A 21,654-nucleotide genomic window follows, 5' to 3' on the forward strand; every position below is an offset into this window, starting at 1 on the left:
TTTCACTATCTTAGGGTAGAAGCCTTAAATGGCAAGTTTCAAAAGACGCCAAACCAGGTGCTTTATCTTCCCCTCACCTTAATTATCATGATATATTTGTTCCAGTAAATTCTCCTAGTTTTCAACAGCATTTATGTTTCCATTTGTTCATTGTCTTATTTTGGTTATAAATGGACCTTGAGAGAATTTACTGCTATAAGGATTGTCATTGTTAGGGACCCAGGGTATCAGAAACATGTCATCAGAAAACTTTTACTGATCACAGGAATAAAATAATTTCTAGGAATTAAAAGAAAAAAACTGTAACAATTACATATTTTGCCATTATTAATGACATAAATGAAATTTAGTTGGCAGATAACTGTAATGGTATGAACATAGACACATTATATATACATATATACACACACACATATATACATATATATACATATATATTATATGTATATACATCTGATATAGATGTATGTATAGATATAATATAGATGTATTAGTTATTAAACATTCTTGCAGTATTTTTCATCTGACCTATCACATCTTTTTCTTTCCATGTTCAGTATACTTTCCCAAAAATAGTAGTTTATATTTTTAAAGATTGACATGTTGTTTCTTCCAGAAAGAATTTATTCTCACAAAAATGAAGGGAATGTTTTCTGTCTTGATCTATCTTTGAACAGAGAAATCCTACTGATTTTATGATGAGCTTCCAGGGGCACAGAGCAAGATGAAACAAGCCAAGTGCTACTGAGATCTGCCAAGCTGCAGGCATGATTTGGTTTATCACTGTGGTCTCTTAAAAGAGAGCAATACTATATAGTGTTTGGATAATTAATTCTATACATTTCCCTCTGCTTACACTCACAATTAGGTTTTTCATGAGTGACTTTCTTGTTCCTGATACAAAATTCATGATGATTTGCAATTTTTTAAGTATTGTAACCCACTTTTGATAACTAAGGAAGTAACATAGAAAAGAGAACATGAGTCATATCTATAGATTAAATAATTTGCAGTATTTTTAAGTATAAATTATTGATCTGCAAGTATGTTTTTATTCATCCATTCAAAAATCTATTGATTCAACCAACTTTTCTGAAAAATTGACTAGGCTCTTCATATTGGAGTAAACATGAAAAATATAAAGGTGATTTAGACACAGTTTTTTCTCTGTGTCAAAATCTGGCACAGAGAAGAAAAAATCTGGAAAACAAATAAAGTAGGTCTTATCAGTAGAACTTTCTGCAATGATAGAATTATTCATATCTGTGCTCTGGATTATAGTAATCACTAGGAATGTGTAGCTATTAGCCATTTGAAATGACACGTAAAATGTATTTAATTTTAACTAATTAAAAATAAATAGCCACATATGTCTAGTGGTATCATATTGAACAGTGCAGATATATAAAACAATTTAAATGTTATTATATATCATGAAATAAGTATGCATTATACATTTATTTTTTAAAAGAAGACTCTTGACTTTTGAACATCGTTTTTTGGACTTTGCACTTTTTCAGAAGGTGGCGATATAAGGGAGAGTAAAACATAAAGAGTAAGAAAGTTTATATCTAGAAAAGTGAAACAGAAAATAAATGTGTACTATGTCTGATGACGATCACTGCTATGACCCAAAAGGCTAAAACAGGGTACAATAATAAATCTGTCTGCAGAATACTCTTTATATACCGTGTTTCCCCAGTATATAAACAGAAAATAAGACCTAGACAGACCACCAGCTCTGATGCATCTTTTGGAGCAAAAATTAATATAAGACCTGGCATTATATTATATTATATTATGTTATATTATATTATATTATATTATATTATATTATACCTGGTATTATATTATATTACATTGCATTACATTGCATTATAATATACTCAGTCTTATATAAGACTCGGTCTTATGTCAAAATAAGACCGAGTCTTATATTAATTTTTGCTCCATCCAGCTAGGTCTTATTTTTGGGGAAACACGGTATGTGGACATACGAGGCTTTTATGATATATTGACATTTGACTACAGACTTCAGAAAAATGAAAAGTGGAAGCCAGATTGATATTTGAAGAAAAAATCTTTCAGGACAGATAAAATAGTGACAGGTTCAGAGACCCTGTGGCACACACCCTCTAAGGAAGGTCACATGACCCCCAATTCTTGATATCTATACCCTCATGTAATTTCGAGTGTGGGCAGAAAGGTTGATTGGTTTTGAAGCAATAGAATAATGTAAAAGTGATTGGGTGTCACTTCTCTAATTACGTTGCAAACCATTGTAATATCTATCTTGCTAGAAGACTGTCTCTGTGGCTGGCTTTGATGAATCAAGCAGCCATTTAAAGAGGTTCATGTGGTAAGAAACTGAGCATTGCCTCCAGCCAACAACCAACTAGGAAATGAGGGAAGCCTCTGGTTTACAGGAGGCAAAAAAATGGGGCCCTCAGGCCAGTAGAATGCAAGGAACTGATTTCTGCCAACAGCATCTGAGTTTTCAAGTCAGATCTGTCCAAGTCATGCCTCAGATGAGAGTCCCACCACAGTGGACATGCTGATTGCAGCTATGTGGAGCCTTGAAAAAGATTACCCAATTTGGTCATCCCTGACTCTTGACCCACATAGACTAAGCTATTAAGTGAATGTTGTTTAAAATGCTATATTTATGATGACATTGTTATAGTGCAAAAGGCTACTAATACAGACCTTTAAAAAGGAGTATATTTTGCATGTTCTAAAGTAAAATGGTAGTGAATGGGGTCAAAGAGGAAGGGGAAAGTCATGTAGAGGCTGGGAATTAATTATTTTTTTAATTTGATTAAGAGTAAGATTATAGCCATTTGGAGTATCTTATTCAGAAGATTACCATGGTGTCCATTTAGCAACACCTGTGTGGATACTGGGTAAAGGAAAGTCCATAGAGAATCAGACATAGTAACAAGGAGGCCTGTTAGTTGGCTATGGGAATATTCTAGATGAGAAATGAAGCTAGCTTGGATAAGAGTGACAGCAGTGAAAGTGTTGGGAAGTGGAACAATTTTACATATGTTTGGAAAGTGTGGCAAAAACGATTTGCTATCGCTGCTCATAGGAAGAAAAAGATTACAATAACCCTAACATTTTTGGCTTTCCAGCTTTGTGCATTAGTTTTCCTTGAACACATCTACTTGTAATGTTTTTCTGGTACAATCATCCAAAAGTGTCTTTAATATTTAAATGCCTTACTGTATGTCAGAGTAAAGTAAATGCCTCACTCAATATGCAAATAAATACAAACTGGACAGGCAGACTAAAACCTATCATCAACCTTGGGTGTTTATATTTTTGCTTTTCATTGTTTTAATGGGGTTAAGTAATATGAACTCAATGTATTTAAGCTATAAATAAAAGGAATGCAAGTATATCATAATGATCTATCACTGAGGAAGAAAACAATATAATAGAACAGATTTCCATTTGCTTATTACTTTATTAAAATTTTCCAAATAAATGCTTTAAATGTTTCCTATATCTGTTAAAATACCGAAAATAGCTATTTTAGCATTATATTTTAAAATAAAATAAATACAAAATCTGAAATGAAGTGATAACTGGCCTCATGATTCACTTTTTGGAAAAACAATCAAATACTGATTATTTATGTACACTCATATTTATATATATGAACACAAAAAAAGTGTTTTTAAAGTGCATAAACCCCAAAATACATAATGAATTTATATTTTTGGTTTATTTGTGTAAACTTGTTTTATTTCCTTCTCTTTGTGTTTTCCTCCAAACACAGAACATGTAAAACATTTTCAGTAAGAACACATTAGAATAAATAGTTCGAAAATTAGATAAAATAGTCTTTACAAAATGAATAAAATTGTATCCTTCCTAAACAGGCATGTTTTAAACCACTCTTCCTAGGCTCATTTCAGCCCTGTGACCTTAAAAAAATAATGCAACACCAATTTAATGATAACTTATGAATAGCTCAGGCAGGATTCTTCTTTATTGTAGAGTAGTTTCTCTCTCTCTTTCTCTCTCTCTCTCTTTCTCTCTCTCTCTTTTTATGAATCACTACCTGGATCACTTTAGCTTAGTATTTCTTCTTCAAAAACCTTCAGCAAAATTCAATAGGACACAATATATTTATAAAATAATTATATATTCCTGGAACAAGTTTTCATGAATTTATGTCTTATTTAATATATTATATTCTCATTTGTGATTTATATAGCACAATAACAACTTTAAATTATCCATGTGATTGTTGCAGAATAGTTATTTCTTATTTAATAAAGGTTAAGTACACTTGAAACAAAGCGTAAACGTATTTGTAGTACAGACTTTTGAAGATTAGTAACTCATAAATACGCTCACATCTTGAGAAAATCAGAATAACATTTCTACCCACAGTACCTCAGAGACAAGTGTATTCAATGACCTAAGTAATGTTATGATGGTATATCCCTAAGTCATTTGTCTGTGCATGTAAACATATTACTAATTGGTGTAATGCGTTGTATTAGGTTGCAATAGTAGGCAAAATCAGAAATGTGCATGCGCCTTTATGGAAAAAAAGAAAGTAATGGATAAAATTACTTGTAAAGCATATTTCATGGTATTTTACAAAGCAGTATAAAGTTGCACAGAAATTTAAATAACATCCTTCTAAAAATAATTTTTAAAAGGGTAATGAGCTGTGTCCCTTTTTACATTTCAGGATCTTCTAAATATATTGTTCCAGTGAAAATTACATATCATATTTCATTTCTCTAATAATATATGGAATGCCTCCAAACCTTTATTTGTATCTAATATTTTTCTTTAGCTCTATTTCCTTTTTATTTTTAAATGTGATTACATACTATGGTAACAGAAATCAAGAATTGTAGCTACTCAAGCTGGAACATTAGCACCATTTGTATATCTCCTTGAAACATGAACCTGTGGGGAGAGATTAAAAGCACAGACACTTATAATGCAGTTACAGGTTAGGCAGTAAACTAAGTACTTTCCATGTTTGATCTCACTGACAGGTTATAAAATAAAGTGAACGTGTGAATTGGAATAAAAGAGTTGACTAAAAGTATGGCAGTGAAGAAGTGATGATGATGTTAGTTTCTTTCCCCAAGTAGTCTATGACAATTCTGATGAGCACCTACTATACTGTTATCTCTGGGCATTGTGTTTGGTGGTCTGCACTTTAAACTAAAAACACCCTTCTTACACACAATGACATCTTTAAATACACTAAAGTTGTGTCATCTAGGAATATAGAATATTTGTAAATTGGATTTTATTGTTTCATAATATTACCTCCCTAGACTTCCTTTGTGCTTCATTTTATGATTGTCTTGAAATATGAAGTCTCATAAGTGGGAAATGAGGGAATTAATGGGGATTTAAGAAATAATGCTAGCTGGGTCATAAGGTACTACTATTATTAATTTTTTTGAGGAACATCCATGCTGTTTTCCATAGTGGCTATGCCAATTTGCATTCCCACCAGAAGTGTATGAGGGAATACACTTGTTATTAGTTTTTAATAATGGCCATTCTAACAGGTGTGAAGTGGTATCTCATTGTGGTTTTGATTTGCGTTTTCATAATAACTAGTAAAGTTGAGCATTCCTTCATATATGTTGGCCACTTGTATGCCTTCTTGAGAGAGGAAGGTCCTCTGCCCATTTTTAAATTGTGGTTTTTGGGTTTTTTGTTTGTTTGTTTGTTTGTTTCTTTGCTGTTGAGTTGTATGAGTCCTTTACATTTTGGATATCAGCCCCTTATCACAGGTGTTGTTTGTGAATATATTTTCCCGTTTGTTTGGTTGCCTCTTTGTTTTGTTGATGGTTTCTTTTGCTATGCAGGAGCTTTTTAGTTTGATATAGTCCCATTCATTTATTTTTTGCTTTTCTTCCATTGCCTTTGAGGTCAAATTCATAAAATCCTCTTTGAACTCAAGGTCAATAAGTTTAGTACCTATGTTTTCTTCTATGCAATTTATTGTTTCTTATGTTTAGGTTTTTGATAGATTTTGAGTTAATGTTGGTAGATGCTGACAGCAGCATAGATTCATTTTTTTGCATATGGCTTTTCAATTTTCCCAGCAACATTTATTGAAGAGGCTTTCTTTTCGCTATTATATGTTTTTGACTCCTTTGTCAAAAATTATCTGCCCATAAGTCCCTCTTCTGGGTATCTACCCAAAAAATCTGAAAACACCCATAAAGATATACGTACCCTTATGTTCATGGCAGCATTATTCATGGTGGCCAAGATATTGAAACAATTAAAGTGTCCTTTGATAGATGATTGGATAAAGAAGATGTGGTACATGTACACAATGGAAAATTACTCGGCCAGAAGAAAAGATGAAATAATGCCATTTGCAAAAACATAGATGGATCTTGAGATTATCATTCTAAGTAAAATAGCCAGACAAGAAAAGTCAAGAACTATATGACTTTACTCATTGTAGAATATAACACTGAAAGCAACAAATTAACAAGACAAACAAAGAAACAAACAAAATCTCATAGACACAGGTAGCACTTTAGTGGTTTACAGAGAGTAAGAGGGCAGCAGGGTGCTAGAAGAAGAAAAAGGGAGTCAAATACAGAGAGGACCAAAAAAGAATGTATATACCTTTTAAAAAAGGAAAAACACTGTATTAAAATTGTAATTCTCAATGTACAAAGTATGACAATTAAGTTCATGAACTTCTTACAACGATGTTGCTAACCTTTTTTGATATCAGAGGGATTATTCATTATGAATTTGTACCAGCTGGACAGTTAACCAAGTTTACTATTTAGAAGTACTAAAAAGGCTGCGTGAAAAAGTTAAACAACCTGAACTTTCGCCAACACTTCATGACTCTTGCATCACAACAACGCATTGGCTCACACAGACTGTCTGTGACGGAGTTCTTAGCCAGTAAACAAGAACTGTATCGGAACACCCTCCCTACTCACCTGATCTGGCCCACAGTGACTTCTTTCTTTACCCGAAAATAAAGGACATATTGAAAGGAAGACATTTTGTTGACATTCAGGACATCAAGGGTAATACAACAACAGCTCTGATGGCCATTCCAGATAAAGAGTTCCAAAATTGCTTTGAAGGGTGGATTAGGCACTGGCGCCAGTGCATAGCTTCCCAAAGGAAGTACTTCAGTAGTGACTGTGGTGATATTTAACAATGAGGTATGTAGTACTTTTTCTATGATGAGTTCGTGAATTTAATTGTCAGACCTCATATAGATGATGTATTAAACAACTGTATATTTAAAACCTATATAGTTTTACTAGCCAAAGACACCACAATAAATTTAATAATTTTTTGACAAATTATATATATATATATATATATATATATATATATATATCCATCCTAGTTTCTAGCAAAATTCCATGAATCTGAAATACTTTAAAAATGCATCATATTTAGTTATAAAAATATCACATAATTGTAGATATCATGCAAACAATTTTCTTTGTAAAATCAAAAAATAAGAAAAAAAAGTATGCCATTTATAACATCTGACTTCCTTAGAAGAAATAGTTGATTCTCACTGTGCTGGTATTTGAGTAAGATTTTTCCAAGGGGGGGTAAAAAAAACTTACGTCCTCTCCACAGAGAAGGGTTATCAAGTGTTAAATTAGAAATTAAAATCGTTCTTTGTGTCAACTCTTAGTTTTAAAAAAGAAAGCCTATTTTAGAATGCAGATAAAAGCACAGTGTCATCTCCCCAAATTTCGGCAGCTTCCCCCAAATCACTCTGTGGAACTCTTCATGGTTTTACAAAACACAGCTTGAAAACCATCCCTCTAAGGCAGCATATAAGCAAATTAAAACCCCTTTAGTATATACACAGTTAATGAAAATATATGATAAGGAATAGGTGGAAGACAGTCAGTACAGTACAGCTTATATTATAGTACAGCATTAAAATGACTAGATACATGGCTTTTAAAACACCGTGTCAAAAGTCAAAAAGTGCACATCTAGAGGGAATTCATGGCTTTGTCACCACTTCCCTCCTTCCCAAGGTCTAGAGAATGTATCTTGCTTGAACATTCAACAAACTCAACTATTATTTAATAATCATTACTATTGTTAAGTTTCTCACAAATGTTTAATCTGAAAATTATATTAATTTTGCTTCTCCCAAATAGCACAATCTAGTATATTTAAAACCTATATGATGTTTTTCATTTATTCACACTCAATTACAAGTAACCCGATTTACTTTCAAGTCTGCAGGAAAATTGTCTCCCAGGGTGAAATGAAACATAAAAATCAGCTAAGTGGGTATTTTAAAAAGTTAATTGCAGATCTTTCTGTGATGCTACCATTGTTTGGTGACCGACCTATTATCATTGAGTCTTTCCCATTTGCTGATGGTATGTCCCAGTCCCTTTGGCTGCTCCCTCAGGAGAGCTGAGATGCCAGAAACACTTTATGTATTTGCTTAGAAACTTTTACAGAAAAGTATATTCCCTCATACAGTCTAAGTAAAATTCCAGTTCTCTATAAGGAAAATGTGTCCTCTTGATCAGATGCATAGTTTCAAGAGAAAGGAAGGATGCAGACATTTTTGTGTTTCTCAAATCAACCTGAAAAGATTGTTACTTGGATATGCAGACACTATTGCCTAATTATTCTCCTATCCTAGTCAAATATTTTGAAAGCCCAAGTTATAATCATCTTAGTTGAAAATTTGAACAGTGCTGAATAAAAGATTAGTAATCATTCTTAAGCTTTAGTATTTTACAAGCATAATTATAATCTAAGTTTATTGGTATATGTATTATATACACACACATATATGGATATTTTATGTAGTTATGTAAGGATATCAAAAATTAATTTTATTTTATGTATGTGACTACATGTTTTCAGATTTGTACTTTTCATAAAGATATAACGTAAAGCTTAAATAGACAATGTCCAGATGTACTCTCTCAGAACAAGTGATTACTATGGAATGCAGCACACTTAAAAGTCAGAAGGATTATTATTTAAAAACCACAAGTGTGCCTTATCTGATAGCAAAAATGAAAACGGAATTATATGCTCAGTAAGAAGCCAGAAGACAGTGTCTGCCTTTGCCACTCAGTAGTATAATGGACTGAAATTATACTTACAATAGCCACCCAAAGAAGAAAGTGTATGATTGCCAACTTCCGCTCTCATTCTGAAATTAACAGTAACAGTAACCAATGGACCTCCCAGAGAAGGGTGCTTAAGAAACCCAGGATTCACAGGACAATAGAGCTGACATATTGGTAACACCTGTGATGATCAGTTATTTAAAATATATATGAAAAAGAAGTAGGACTACAAAAACAGTGTTGTTGTTTTTTTCAATCTATGGCAATTTTCAGTCTTTTTGAAGAGCATCATTTTTTGCTGAATCTAACGAGGACAGTCATTTTCCAGCTGGTGTATTAGGGATCCAGCTATCACATTCTTTTCCCAAAATGTCATTAGAAGGCCCCTGTATGGATACAAGAGAGCTAATCTTGCTGTTTCTCTTGTTTGTATGTTTAAGCCCATTTTCAAGCCCCCAAAAGGAGATAAAACCCAAATCTTACTTGATGGTTCCAGTTATAGTTACAGGTATTGGAAGGAAATTACTTTGAATTTAGTCACCATTACAAAGAGCAACAGGATATCTCGACAACAGATTTACAGAGAATAGAGTCACATTTTAATACAAAGACAGAACAACCCTTTTAAGCAACTGCACTGGACAGAATGGATCTAGGAATTAGAATGACACAGTGCTAGATATTGAAATTTGTAATTATACTCACAAAAGAAAAGATGATTTTACAAGTATCATTGTGAGTTGAAAATAAAAGTTGTTCTACCTTTTCAGGCAGTCCTAAGTAATCTGTCTAGAGTATAATGTGATATGTGAAGGTACTTCTCTTAATATAACGCTGAAAATGATGAAAACATGGAAATACTAGTACAAAAAACATATATCTATTAAAGAAAAAAGTCCATTAGACTTAAATTTTCCTGATGTCTATTTCATGTTTTCAACCTAACTTTCGTTTCCAAAACTTGTTACAAAAAATAAGGCTAAAATTGATGATTTTCCCTTTATCCACACAGTATTTAATAATCAGGACCTATGATTATATTACATATATAATTAGCATATCTGTATAGTTATATATTGAAGCCATAGTATTTTAGTGGTTGTATGTGTTTTCTTATAAAAGGAATAAGGAACACATTTATGTTGCTTAATGAATACTTTTGTTTTAAGACAGCTCTGATGGATTGCTTGTGTTTGCTCAATTTCCATCTGGGCAATGAAGTTCACCATCTTCATTTTCTCTATCAATTTGAATTAATTTCATTCCAGTTAAAAGTAAATTAATGTTAAAAAGAAAACAAAAAAACCCAGCATACTCTTATTTTAAAGTATTCTGCACTATTTAACTCTACATAAAACATGTTTTAAAAGAATGAAAAACGTTTGGTCTCTCTCACTCTAAGTAGTTATTTTGAATTGCTACAGAGTGTCAAACCCACTGACAGACCAAGAATGGTAAACGGTGAACTTCAGGAGATTTCATTGCCCTTTGCTTGTTGATTGTTCTTGTCTGCATTAAGTTATTTACTTACAGAAAAATAAATCATAGACCAAGCCAGCAACTAAAGCCAAGTATCTGGGGTTCAGTAACTAGTACATTCAGGGCTCTCTTCTGTGGTGACCATGTTCAGGCATTCATCCTCAACTGACGTGTTTATCTTTCCTCCCTTCCTTCCTTCTTTCCTCCCCTCCTTTCTCTCTCTCTCTCTCTCTCTCTCTCTCTCTCTCTCCCTCCCTCCCCCCCCTCCCTCTCTCCTTCTCCCTCCCTCCCTCCTCTTGTTTTCTCTATTTACAAAAAAAATTAGATTTGCTGGAAATTGAAGATATAGTGTGGAGGGGTACCATGTTTCCTTCACCCTACTTCCCCAATGGTTATATCTTAATGTAACAAGAATCTAATATTAAAGCCAGGAGATTTACATTAGTAAATCTGTGTGGGTATATTTCTATGCAGTTTGCCCTTGCATAGATTAATGTAAGCACTGCTACGAGCAAGTTACTTAAATATTCCATAACCACAAAGATCTCTATCTTGCTACCACTTTATATGCTTCTCCTCTACCATTCCTAACCCTGTCAACCACTAATTTATTCTCCATCTCTATATTTTGTTATTTTGAGATTATTATATAAAAGGAATCATATAGTATGTGACCTTTCAGATTGGCTTTCTGCAGTGAAGATAATGCCTTTGAGACACACACAAGTTTTCCATGTAATAATAGTTCACTCCTATGTTTTGCTGACTACCTCATGAATGGATATACAACAGATTGAATAACCATGTCTTGAAGGATATTTTGTGGGTTTTTTTTCCTGTGTTTTGCTATTGAATGTGAAAAAAGACTGCTGTAAACATTAGTGTACAGGATTTTGTATGGATATGTTTCATTTCTCTGGGATAAATGTCTAGGAGTGTGATTGCTGAATTGTATGAAAGTGTGTTTTCCAGACTGCCAAACTATTTGCCAAAGTGCCATAACAGTATATACATTTTGACCAACAGTGTATGAGAGATCCAATTTCTCTGTATTCTTGCCAGCATTTAGTGTTGTCATTATTTATACATAAACAAAAACATCTGCCTTACATGTTACCCAGAATATATAGCTATGTGTGTGTTATGTGCCATTAAGTTCCTCTGACTACTGACCATTCTATGAATGAGTGATGTCACAACGTCCTGTCCTCAACAGCCCTGCTCTGCCCCTGTAGACTCAAGACTATGGCTTCTTTTACAAAGTCAATCGATTTCATGTTTAGCCTTCATCTTTTCCTGCTGCCTTCTGTTTTTCCTAGTGTTATTGTCTTTTCCAAAGAATCCTACCTTTTCATATATGCCCAAAGTAGGACTTCAGTTTTGTCCTTTTTGCCTCCAGCAATATTTTAGGCTTTGTTGGCTGTGGACCCACTTGATCATCTTTCTGGTGGTCCAGAATATCCACAGAGCTCTCCTCCAACACCATATTTTAATTGACTCGATTTTTTTTCTTTCAACTTTCCTCACTTTTGTCTTCATACATAGCCGTTGGGACTACAAGGGTGTGGATGCTCTTAGCCTTTGTCTCCAATGACACATCTCTGTTTTTCATGTTCTTCCCACCATTGCTTCCCTTCCCAGTCTCATCCTTCTCTTGATTTTGGCCGCAATCTCCACTTGAATTGATGACCAAATCAAGGTAAGCAAAATCTTTCACAATTTCAATGTCTTAATTGTCTATGTTCAAGTTGTGCATTTCTTCTGCAGTCATGATTTTGTCTCCATCGTGTTCAAATGCAGCCCTGTTTTGGTATTTTCTTCTTTCACTTTCATCAGAAGTCATTTCAAATCATTGCTCCTTTCTGCCAGTGAGATGCTGTCATCTATATTTCTTAAGTTATTGATATTTCTTCTGGCAATTTTGACTCCTCTTTCCTCTGGTTCCAGTCCACTTTTTTTCTATGATATATTCTATGTACAGATTAAATGAGTAGGGCGATAAAATGCACACCTGTCTGGTACCTTTGCCTATAGGAAACCATTCTGTGCCTCCATATTCTGGCTTCCTGTCCACAATACAGGTGATTCATCAGGAAAATCAAGTGCTAAGGCACGCCCATTTCTTGCCCAGCAACCCATAGCTTTTCATGACTGACACAGCCAAAAACTTATTATAACTATAAAATACAGACCAACAATCTTCTATTACGTTGGTGCAAAAGTAATCACAGTTTACAAAGTTAACAATTGCAAAAAACACAATGACTTTTGCACCAACCTAATAAAATTCTTTGGAGCACTTCTGTATCCAATAAATGCTCACAAGTAGATCTTGAGGCAACTAGTGCCTCTTCCTTCTTTGAATCCAACTTGAACATCTACCATTTCTTGCTCCATATAAGGTACAATCCTGCATTACATCACCTCGCGCATCACTTTACCTTCATGGAAAATTAGAACAGTGGTCCTATACTTATTGCACTTCTTGGAATTTTCTTTTTTAAAGATTGGGAGGTATATTGAATATTTCCAATCTGTAGGCCATTGTTTTGTGTTCCATATTTATTGACATATTCTTGTTATGATTTAACAGATTTAGTCTCTGCAGCTTGATGTAAGTTTGTCGGTGTAACCACAGGGAAGAATAATTGCTGCATATGTATTAATACTGCATGACTTGTGGTTTCAGTGTGTTGTCTCTGAAAAGCGACTCAATATCTCATTAAACAGAAAAGGAGCATTTTGAGCTGGTTCTGTGGTTACACAATGTCATTATGCTGTGCATGACCATATTGTCAATAGTGCTGCATATGACTGTATGTGTAGCCTAATCAAGAACTTGCAGGAAAGAAGTCTTTAGATACCAGAAGACGTCAGAATGAATCTATTTTTTGTGACCTATAATAATTACGTGAGATCAAATATTTGACATCTTCAAATCTCCATTTCTCTATTTCTTCAGGTTTCAAACACTACAACTGCTCCAGAGAGAATATTCAGACATTTCTGTTCCCTGAAGTCCCCTCCTTCTCATGTGTTTTCTCTCCTCTCTGTTTTATTTTCTCTGTTCCTAGATGACCTCATCAATTTTATGGCTTTAAATGCCATTGTTTTGCTAATTCCCATCTTCAGCTTAGTTCTCTTTCATAAATATCACACACACACACACACACACACACACACACACACACACACACACCCCTTCTTGGCATTTCCACACTGGTAATTGATAAATTTCTCATATAACATGTAAACTAATGAATCTCTGGTTATTCTCCTTCCCCTTTTTTCTCCTTCAATTTTCCATCCCCTACCCTTAAAATTTCTCAAGTCCATAATCTTGGGATATTTCTTAAACCATCTTTTTTTTCCCTCCTCACATTCTGAATCCAGTCCATTTGCAAATTATTTTTGGCACCACCTTCAAAATGTACTACTTATCTCTACCTCGTCTACTAATTCCTGAATAATTTCTCACAGATAATTTCAACAGCATTCTCACCGGCCCTCTAACTCTACTCTGTTTCTTCTCAGTCTGTTCCTCACAAAAAAGCCAGATCTATTCATCTAAGTTATGTAACTTCTTAATCAAAGGTCAATGATTTCCCCATGACTCTCAAAGTAAAAGAAAATTTTAATATGGGTTCCCACCACTAATCTCATCTATGTCTGAGCATTTTGCTTGCTATCCTCAAGGTATTCTGACTTTCTTAGTATTCTTTGATCATGCTTTGCATTTATTATTTCTTCTACCAAGGGTACAATTTATATGTATACATTTGGCTAGCTTCTCAAATTCTCACCTGGCACTCTTTCTGGACTCTCTGACCACTTTATAGAAAATAGCATCCCCCCTCCAATCTCTGATACTTTCTATCTCCCTTTATCAGTCTTAGTTCTTTACCATAACACTTATCAAGTGACATATAATACTTATATTTGTTTATGTGCTCTTGTATGTCAATCACCACAAAAATGTAAGCTCTAATAATGAAGCAACTTTAGTCGTTACACCCTCAAGACCTAAAATAGCTTTTGACACATAGTAGGCACTCATTAAATATTTGTCGGATGAATGAATTACTTTTTTTCATCAATTATATGATGTTAAGAGTTCTAAATTACAGGTTGCCAGTGAAGTTTAAATTATATCCTTGTTACATGATGGATGATCAGCGGATATTAGTTTCTTTCTTTTACTCCCTGAATTGTTTCACATTCATATTTAATGGATAACTTTTTCAACTATTTATCTATAACAGGAATTCAGGCAATGAATTCAGGCACAGGAATTCAGGCAATGTTGAATTACAGGGAAATTCTACTACTACCACATATTTTGAAAAATATCTGTTGCATATGTGTATCTCTATGGGTTGTCTTCTTTGTGTCTCATCTGTGTGATAGCCGTGGAGAGATCTTACTCTTTGAATCAATTTTAACAGAAAATAAATATTAAAAGTTTTATAATTATTTTTTTTAATTTCCCTGTGGTTTATTTTATTGTTGTTTTTAGTTTGGTTTTAATAATCAAGTGTCAAATTGTTTATGACCATTGAAGAATAGGGTTTGTTTAAACATAATACATGTACTGTAGTGTAGACTTAACTGACAGCAGCTCTCAACCCTTTAAAAAAAAAAAGCATTTGAAGATAACCTGATGCATGTCTGAATAGGGAAATTTGTCATTTTAGAGGTCTATGTAATGCTTTCTCTTCCTTTTGTTATATACGTAGTGGGCCTAGTCTTTCTATTTCTGTGTCCAATGATTAGTTTAACTATTTGAAGTTTAAAAAAAAAACTGCTCTTCATTTTCAAATCATCACAATTGAGAATATATATTTAACATCAAAAACTTTTGGCGTAAAAAGGGCAGTTTATTGAGTTTTGATAAGAAAACATTGTAAGCTATATTTCTATTTGTTTCCATATATCCCTTAATGATTTCTATCTTTGAGGGTAGCATAGAAATAAACAATTTCAAAAAATAATACTTATGTTTCCGGTATCCGTCATAATCATTTAAACATATTGTTTATTTGTATACGTATATGCTACTGCTAAAACTGCAAGGTGAATAATATTTGAAGACCACCTCTACATGATTTATCTATAGTGTCTGACACACAGTAAACATTCCATAAATGTTTGTTGTATTGAATTGAAATCACATTTCCTTGGATTGTCTTTTTCTCTCTTTCTGCACTCTCAAATACTGTGATTATACCCCCAACAAAAAACTCATCATAGCCTCTTGTATTTATGCATCATTCCTTAATTGATTGGACACATATTTATTGTGTGAATCCTCACTATGTTGTGAATTTGGATGTTAAGTTGAATAAAAAATGGTCATTGCCTTTAAACAATTTATATACTGTATGAAATACAAGAAAATGATTCTGCACAGAAAAATAAAATACAGCAAGTGAAAAGGCAACCTACAGAATAGGAGAAAATATTTCCAAAACATATATCTGATAAGGAGTTAATATACAACATACCAGCATGCCAAAAAAAAATGTATACAAGTAGATACTTTGGTCAATGTTACTCTAGCAGTAGTTTTCCATAATCATAAGTGTCTGTACTCTGATGGTAACCACTCTGAGTACCTTTTGTAATTGCAGAAGTCAAATGTGACTTGTATTCATCTTTTGTTAGCAGTATATATTGAGTATTACAAATTTAATAGTTTTCCTTTCTTAATATGTGTACACATTTTTGTTACCCTCTATATAAAGGACTCATATAACTTAATAACAAAATAACAAATAATCTGATTAAAAATGGACAGAAGAACTGACTGGATATACAAATGGCCAACAGTTATATGAAAAGATGCTCAACATCACTAATCATCAGAAAAATGCAAATAAAAAAACACAGTGAGATATTACCTCATCCCGGCTATCATCAAAAAGACAAGAGATGATAATGTTGGCAAGAATGTGGAGAAAAGGTAGCACTTGTGCCTTGCTGGTGGGAATGTAAATTGATACAACCACTATGGAAAACAGTATGGAGGTTACTCAAAAGAATTAAAAATAGAACAACCATATGATTCAGCAATCCCAATTCTTGCTATATGTCCAAAAGAACTAAAAATAAGATCTTGAAACAATATCAGCCCTCCCACATTCCTTGCAGCATTATTCACAAGAGCGCAGATAAGGAAGTAACCTAAGTGACCATCAAGAGAAGAATGGATAAAGAAGATAGAGTATATGTACACAACAGGTTACTGCTCAGGCATAGGAAGAAGGAAATCCTGACATTTCCAACAACATGAGTGGACCATGAAGGCATGATGCTTATAGTGAAGTGTGTCAGACAGAAAAAGACAAATACTGCATATGACTTACTTGTGGAATCAAAAGAAGCTGAACTCATAAAACAGAGAGTAGAATGGTGGTTCCCGGGGGCTGGGGGATGGGACAAATGGGGAGATGCTGGTCAAGGGAACCATGTTCTAGTTAGAAGATGCTTCAGTTCTGGGGATCTAATGTACAGTATTGTGATTATAGTTAGCAATTCTGCATTACAGCCTTGAAACTTGTTAAGAGAGTAAATCTTAAATGTTCTCACCTCAAAAAAGAAATGATAATTATAAAGCATGATAGATGTGTTAAGTAATGCTGTGATGGTAATTGTATTGAAATATATAGGTATCAAATCAACAAATTGTACACCTCAAACTTACACAATGTTATATACCTAAATAAAACCGGGGGAGGAGGGAGCAAAAAGAGAAAAAAATGGGTCAGTTATTACAAAACAGAAGAATTACTTGTAAAAACTTGCAAAAGGACCATATTCATAAGGGAACATGGGTAAGAGATTAGAACCCTTTAATAATACTGGAAAAGTCTTTTCCACCCTTTGGTGGAGTGGCTTTTATGTCAGCAGTAGATGTAAATTTAAAAATAATCCAGAACAATTAATGGAGAAACATATTTGGGGAAAGGACCATTAAATACAGAGAAACAAGCATATGGAAAAAAAAAAGGAAGAAAAAAAGAAAAAAATAATAATGGAGCTCTTTTAGCATGTTCAGACTAAGTCTATTTCATTTTGGCTGGTATATGTAGTAAGAATAACAAAAGTCATAATAACAGTTATTCGTGGTGTTCCTAAATGTTTTGATTCCTAGCTTTGCTCCACGTCAATCCTATTGTCAATTCTATTTGTTTGTTCAAAATAATTTTCATGGGAATTGGTAAATACATTTATTATGGGACTTTTTTCTTAATTATTTGTACTACTCTTAGATATAGGCCGTATTTGTCACCTTATCCTCACATAGAAAGACAATGTGTTTAATACTGAAAGATATTTTAAGATTCAGAGTCAAAGACTTGAGAGGATTTAATAATAAAACCATGATATCATGTTGCGATAACTTTTTTAATGTTTAGTTTAATAAGCATAATTAGGGATTCAAATATATGTAAATTACAGTTCCTTCACTTGTGTTAGGAAAGGAAGGAAGAAAGAAAGATGGAAGGAAGGAAGGGAGTGAGAGAGGGAGGGAGGGAGGAAGGAAGGAAGGAAGGAAGGAAGGAAGGAAGGAAGGAAACAAGGAAATATACTGCCATTTACTAAAATCAGGATAATAAGCATATTCTCTTCATAAAATTATTTGAAGACTTAATAATGATTAGAATGACACTTCTACAGAATAGAGAAAGAAGGAAAGAAAGCCTAGTTACAGTGATCATTGTTTTTTAAATCACATCACTTTAATTAATCTAATGAACAGTTGTGTCTGAATTAGCTGAGTTTTTGTTTGTTTGTTTGTTTTTTGAAGACCCCAGGTAACTTTGCAATGTAGGTTCATTGTGCTTTCATTCAATTCTTGCTATTTTCACTTCTGGATTCCATTACCAGAGAAGTGTTCTCTTAAAAAGCATAAGCCGATAATGTTTTTCTATTTTGTTAACAACATTTCTTAAGCACTGACAATGTGCCAGACACATTTTGTTGTAAATAGTAGTGAAGAAAACAGGTTGTGTTTTGAAATACTAATTTTAAAGTTAAATACTTTTAAAACTCAACGAGAAGCCTCTCTAATGGCGAATCTGTAGGTTTTGAGAGAAGTTGATGGGACAATTATCTGGGACTGGTCCTTTTCCTTTTCTCTTCTAATAATGCCATCTATGTTATTGGCAGCTCCCGCCACCTATTAGAAATGATTAATTGACAGTCTTAAGTCCCAGGCTAGCAAAGTACAGGAGATATTCAGTAGTGAATTACAGGAGGGTTCAGTTCTTGTTTTCAGAGATTTTGCACTTAGTTTTATTAACATAGTATCTATCTATGTGAAGAATAATTTTATAGGCATAGACTGTGTCTATAAAGAAAAATAAAATTATAATTATTAAAAATAATAGAAGTAGTAAATGAGGCAATAAAACAAGTTCTAATGCAACAATTTATTCCAATTAATAAAAGGCACCTCTGTTCACCATAGTAAATTAAATGACCATAGCTAACTAAAATTGTAATTCTTATTTAATGGGAAACTTGGGAAAACTGAAACTACACCTTGCTACTCACTGTTGCTGTTTGTAAGATGACTATATCTGACACACATCTCTAATTTGACAAAAATTATGCCTTCTGTCATGTTTAAGAAATCAGAAATCTTGAATATCTGGTTAAGTATTTTAAAATTAGGAAAAGAACTCAGTTGAAAATAAATGTAAAGCATTGTTTCTAAGATTAATGTTGCTGTATTGTCAAATATGTTATTGGCTAGTGTTTTAATAATTTTAGAGTCAGTACTGAATTTTCCCTAAATTATAATTTAGGGTTGCAGGAGTTGTGAAAACAAACTCCTTTTTCCAGATCCCAAAAACGGTCAAGCACAAGAAATGCAAAATGGCATGCTCAATAAAATTTGATAGTCTTATTCGCCTCTTAAATGACTATGATAAAACCGATGTAATAAAAATATTAGGGAAAGGTGTAATTTGTTTTTACATTTGTGAACTTTTGTTTATTCTATTTAGCATATAGTTTAGTGATTGTTGTAACTGTCTACTAAATTAATTTTTGTGTGGGTTTATGTACGTATCAACAATCTTTAACTAGACAAACTTGCTCTAATTCTCCTTAATATACAGAGGAAGATTATTCCTTCCTGTAACTCTGGGTAATAACTAATGTTAATTGTATATGAAGTATTTTCTCTTCTGTTTGTCTATTCTGTTATCTGTCCCTATGGTTTTACGTATCACCTTTCTTAGTTAAAACATTTTCATACACACGATTAAATGTGAAGGCTCTGGAGACTGGAAACTGTTTTTTAGTTCTTATACTGTCATTTACTAAAATCAGGATAATGAGTATATTCTGTTTATAAGATCATCTGAAGACTAAATAACTTATATGTGTAATGTACTTAAAATAGCACTTCTACAGAATAAGTACTAAAGTATTTCAGGCAAAATGGCCATACAGTATTGTGATTAGAATTCAGGATCTTGCCTGGCTGTCTGGATTAATATCTGTTTCTGACAGTAGCTTTGTGATAATGGGCAAATTATTTAAGCCAATTTTGCCTCAGTTTCTTTATTGTTAAAATGAAAATAAAGCATTTAATATTATATATTTTATTGAGAAGATTAAAAGACAACATATATAAAGAATTTCACTCTTGGAATCTCTGATTATTATTTAAATACAGAGTATACTCTTCTCTTAATTTTCCTATTTTCTATCGATGATACACATGTTCTCTTACCTTTATTTACCCACATTTGACAGCAAAGATGTATCTGTATCTCTTTCACAGTCAGGAACCACATCAGTTGTCATTCTGCCTCTTGGTTTTCTTAATTGCGTCCTTTTATTCCCACTCCACGCAGTGAACTTAGGTTATTATTCCCTTTCGAATGCAGGTAGATTTTCAATGTCTTCAGTATTGTTCCTCTGTGGTCACTTCTACCTGTACTTGTCAGATTATCCTCTGAAAACCATGGCACATAGTTTGGCTCTTATCTGTTCATGGTTAAACAATAGTTCCCTAATATCCAATTGACTCTCATATACAGTCCAAATGTTGTAGTCTCAAAATAAAGGCTCTCCTTTATTCTCCATCCTGCCATCACTGACTCCTTTTAAAAGTTGAGGCTTTTTAAAAATAATACCTCCTATTCTTTTAGAGTGTTTTTTTGTTTGTCTGTTTGTTTGTTTGTTTATATTTTCTTAAGCCTTAGAACAAAGCTCCTCATTGTTACGTAATGTTTAAGCCTCAGCTCAGATGTCAGCTTCCTCCAGGAAACTTTCCATCATGCTCCCATGTACAAGTTGAATTTTCCTCTCCTGTGTCTTATTTAACTTTGTTTTAACTTATCCCACATACAAAACGTACTGTGTATATGTTCTGTTTTCCTTAAATAGTGCATGTCCCAGAATGCTTCTCATATTATGGATGCCCAATAAATGGAATGAATGAATAGATTCATTCAGATATATTTCTTAAGAACTTCCAGCTTTTGGATTAGTAAAGTTAACCATTTTCACTCAGATTTTCCTTAGGCTACCTGTATCTAGAGGGAAGACATTGAAAATAGATTCAAATTAAAGTAGTTAAACTGTGAAAGAGTCAATAGTAGATACATAACTTTGATAGCTTCCCTGCTATAGCCTACTATTTTTATGCTAGGTTTTGACAACGAAAAGTTGTGGAACTAGGACCACTGAATGTGACAGCTTGCTGTGGTTGACCACATTGTAACTGTATTTTCTCTTAGCAAAGTTGAAATCATGGTGTTCCAATCTTATAAGCTTTTTACAAAAATTTCCAAGGGGAAAGATTACTTATGCTCATGGTACAAGATATAATCTATATCTATATATTTATATATAGCTATGCTTTAGCATTTTTGAAACTGTTATGCAAAATATATAAAAGTAGCCAAGCATTTTCCACCATCATTTTCTTAGCTGGTCTAGCTGGTTTCACCAGCATACCAATTTCATCATGATTGACGCTTTATGGACTTTTATCTAGGTCAACATTTTCCATTTTATTATAGGTTCTTGTTTAAATGTATCTTGC

Source organism: Rhinolophus sinicus, linkage group LG04 (genome assembly GCF_036562045.2).
Source record: "Rhinolophus sinicus isolate RSC01 linkage group LG04, ASM3656204v1, whole genome shotgun sequence".
Classification (NCBI taxonomy): domain Eukaryota; kingdom Metazoa; phylum Chordata; class Mammalia; order Chiroptera; family Rhinolophidae; genus Rhinolophus; species Rhinolophus sinicus.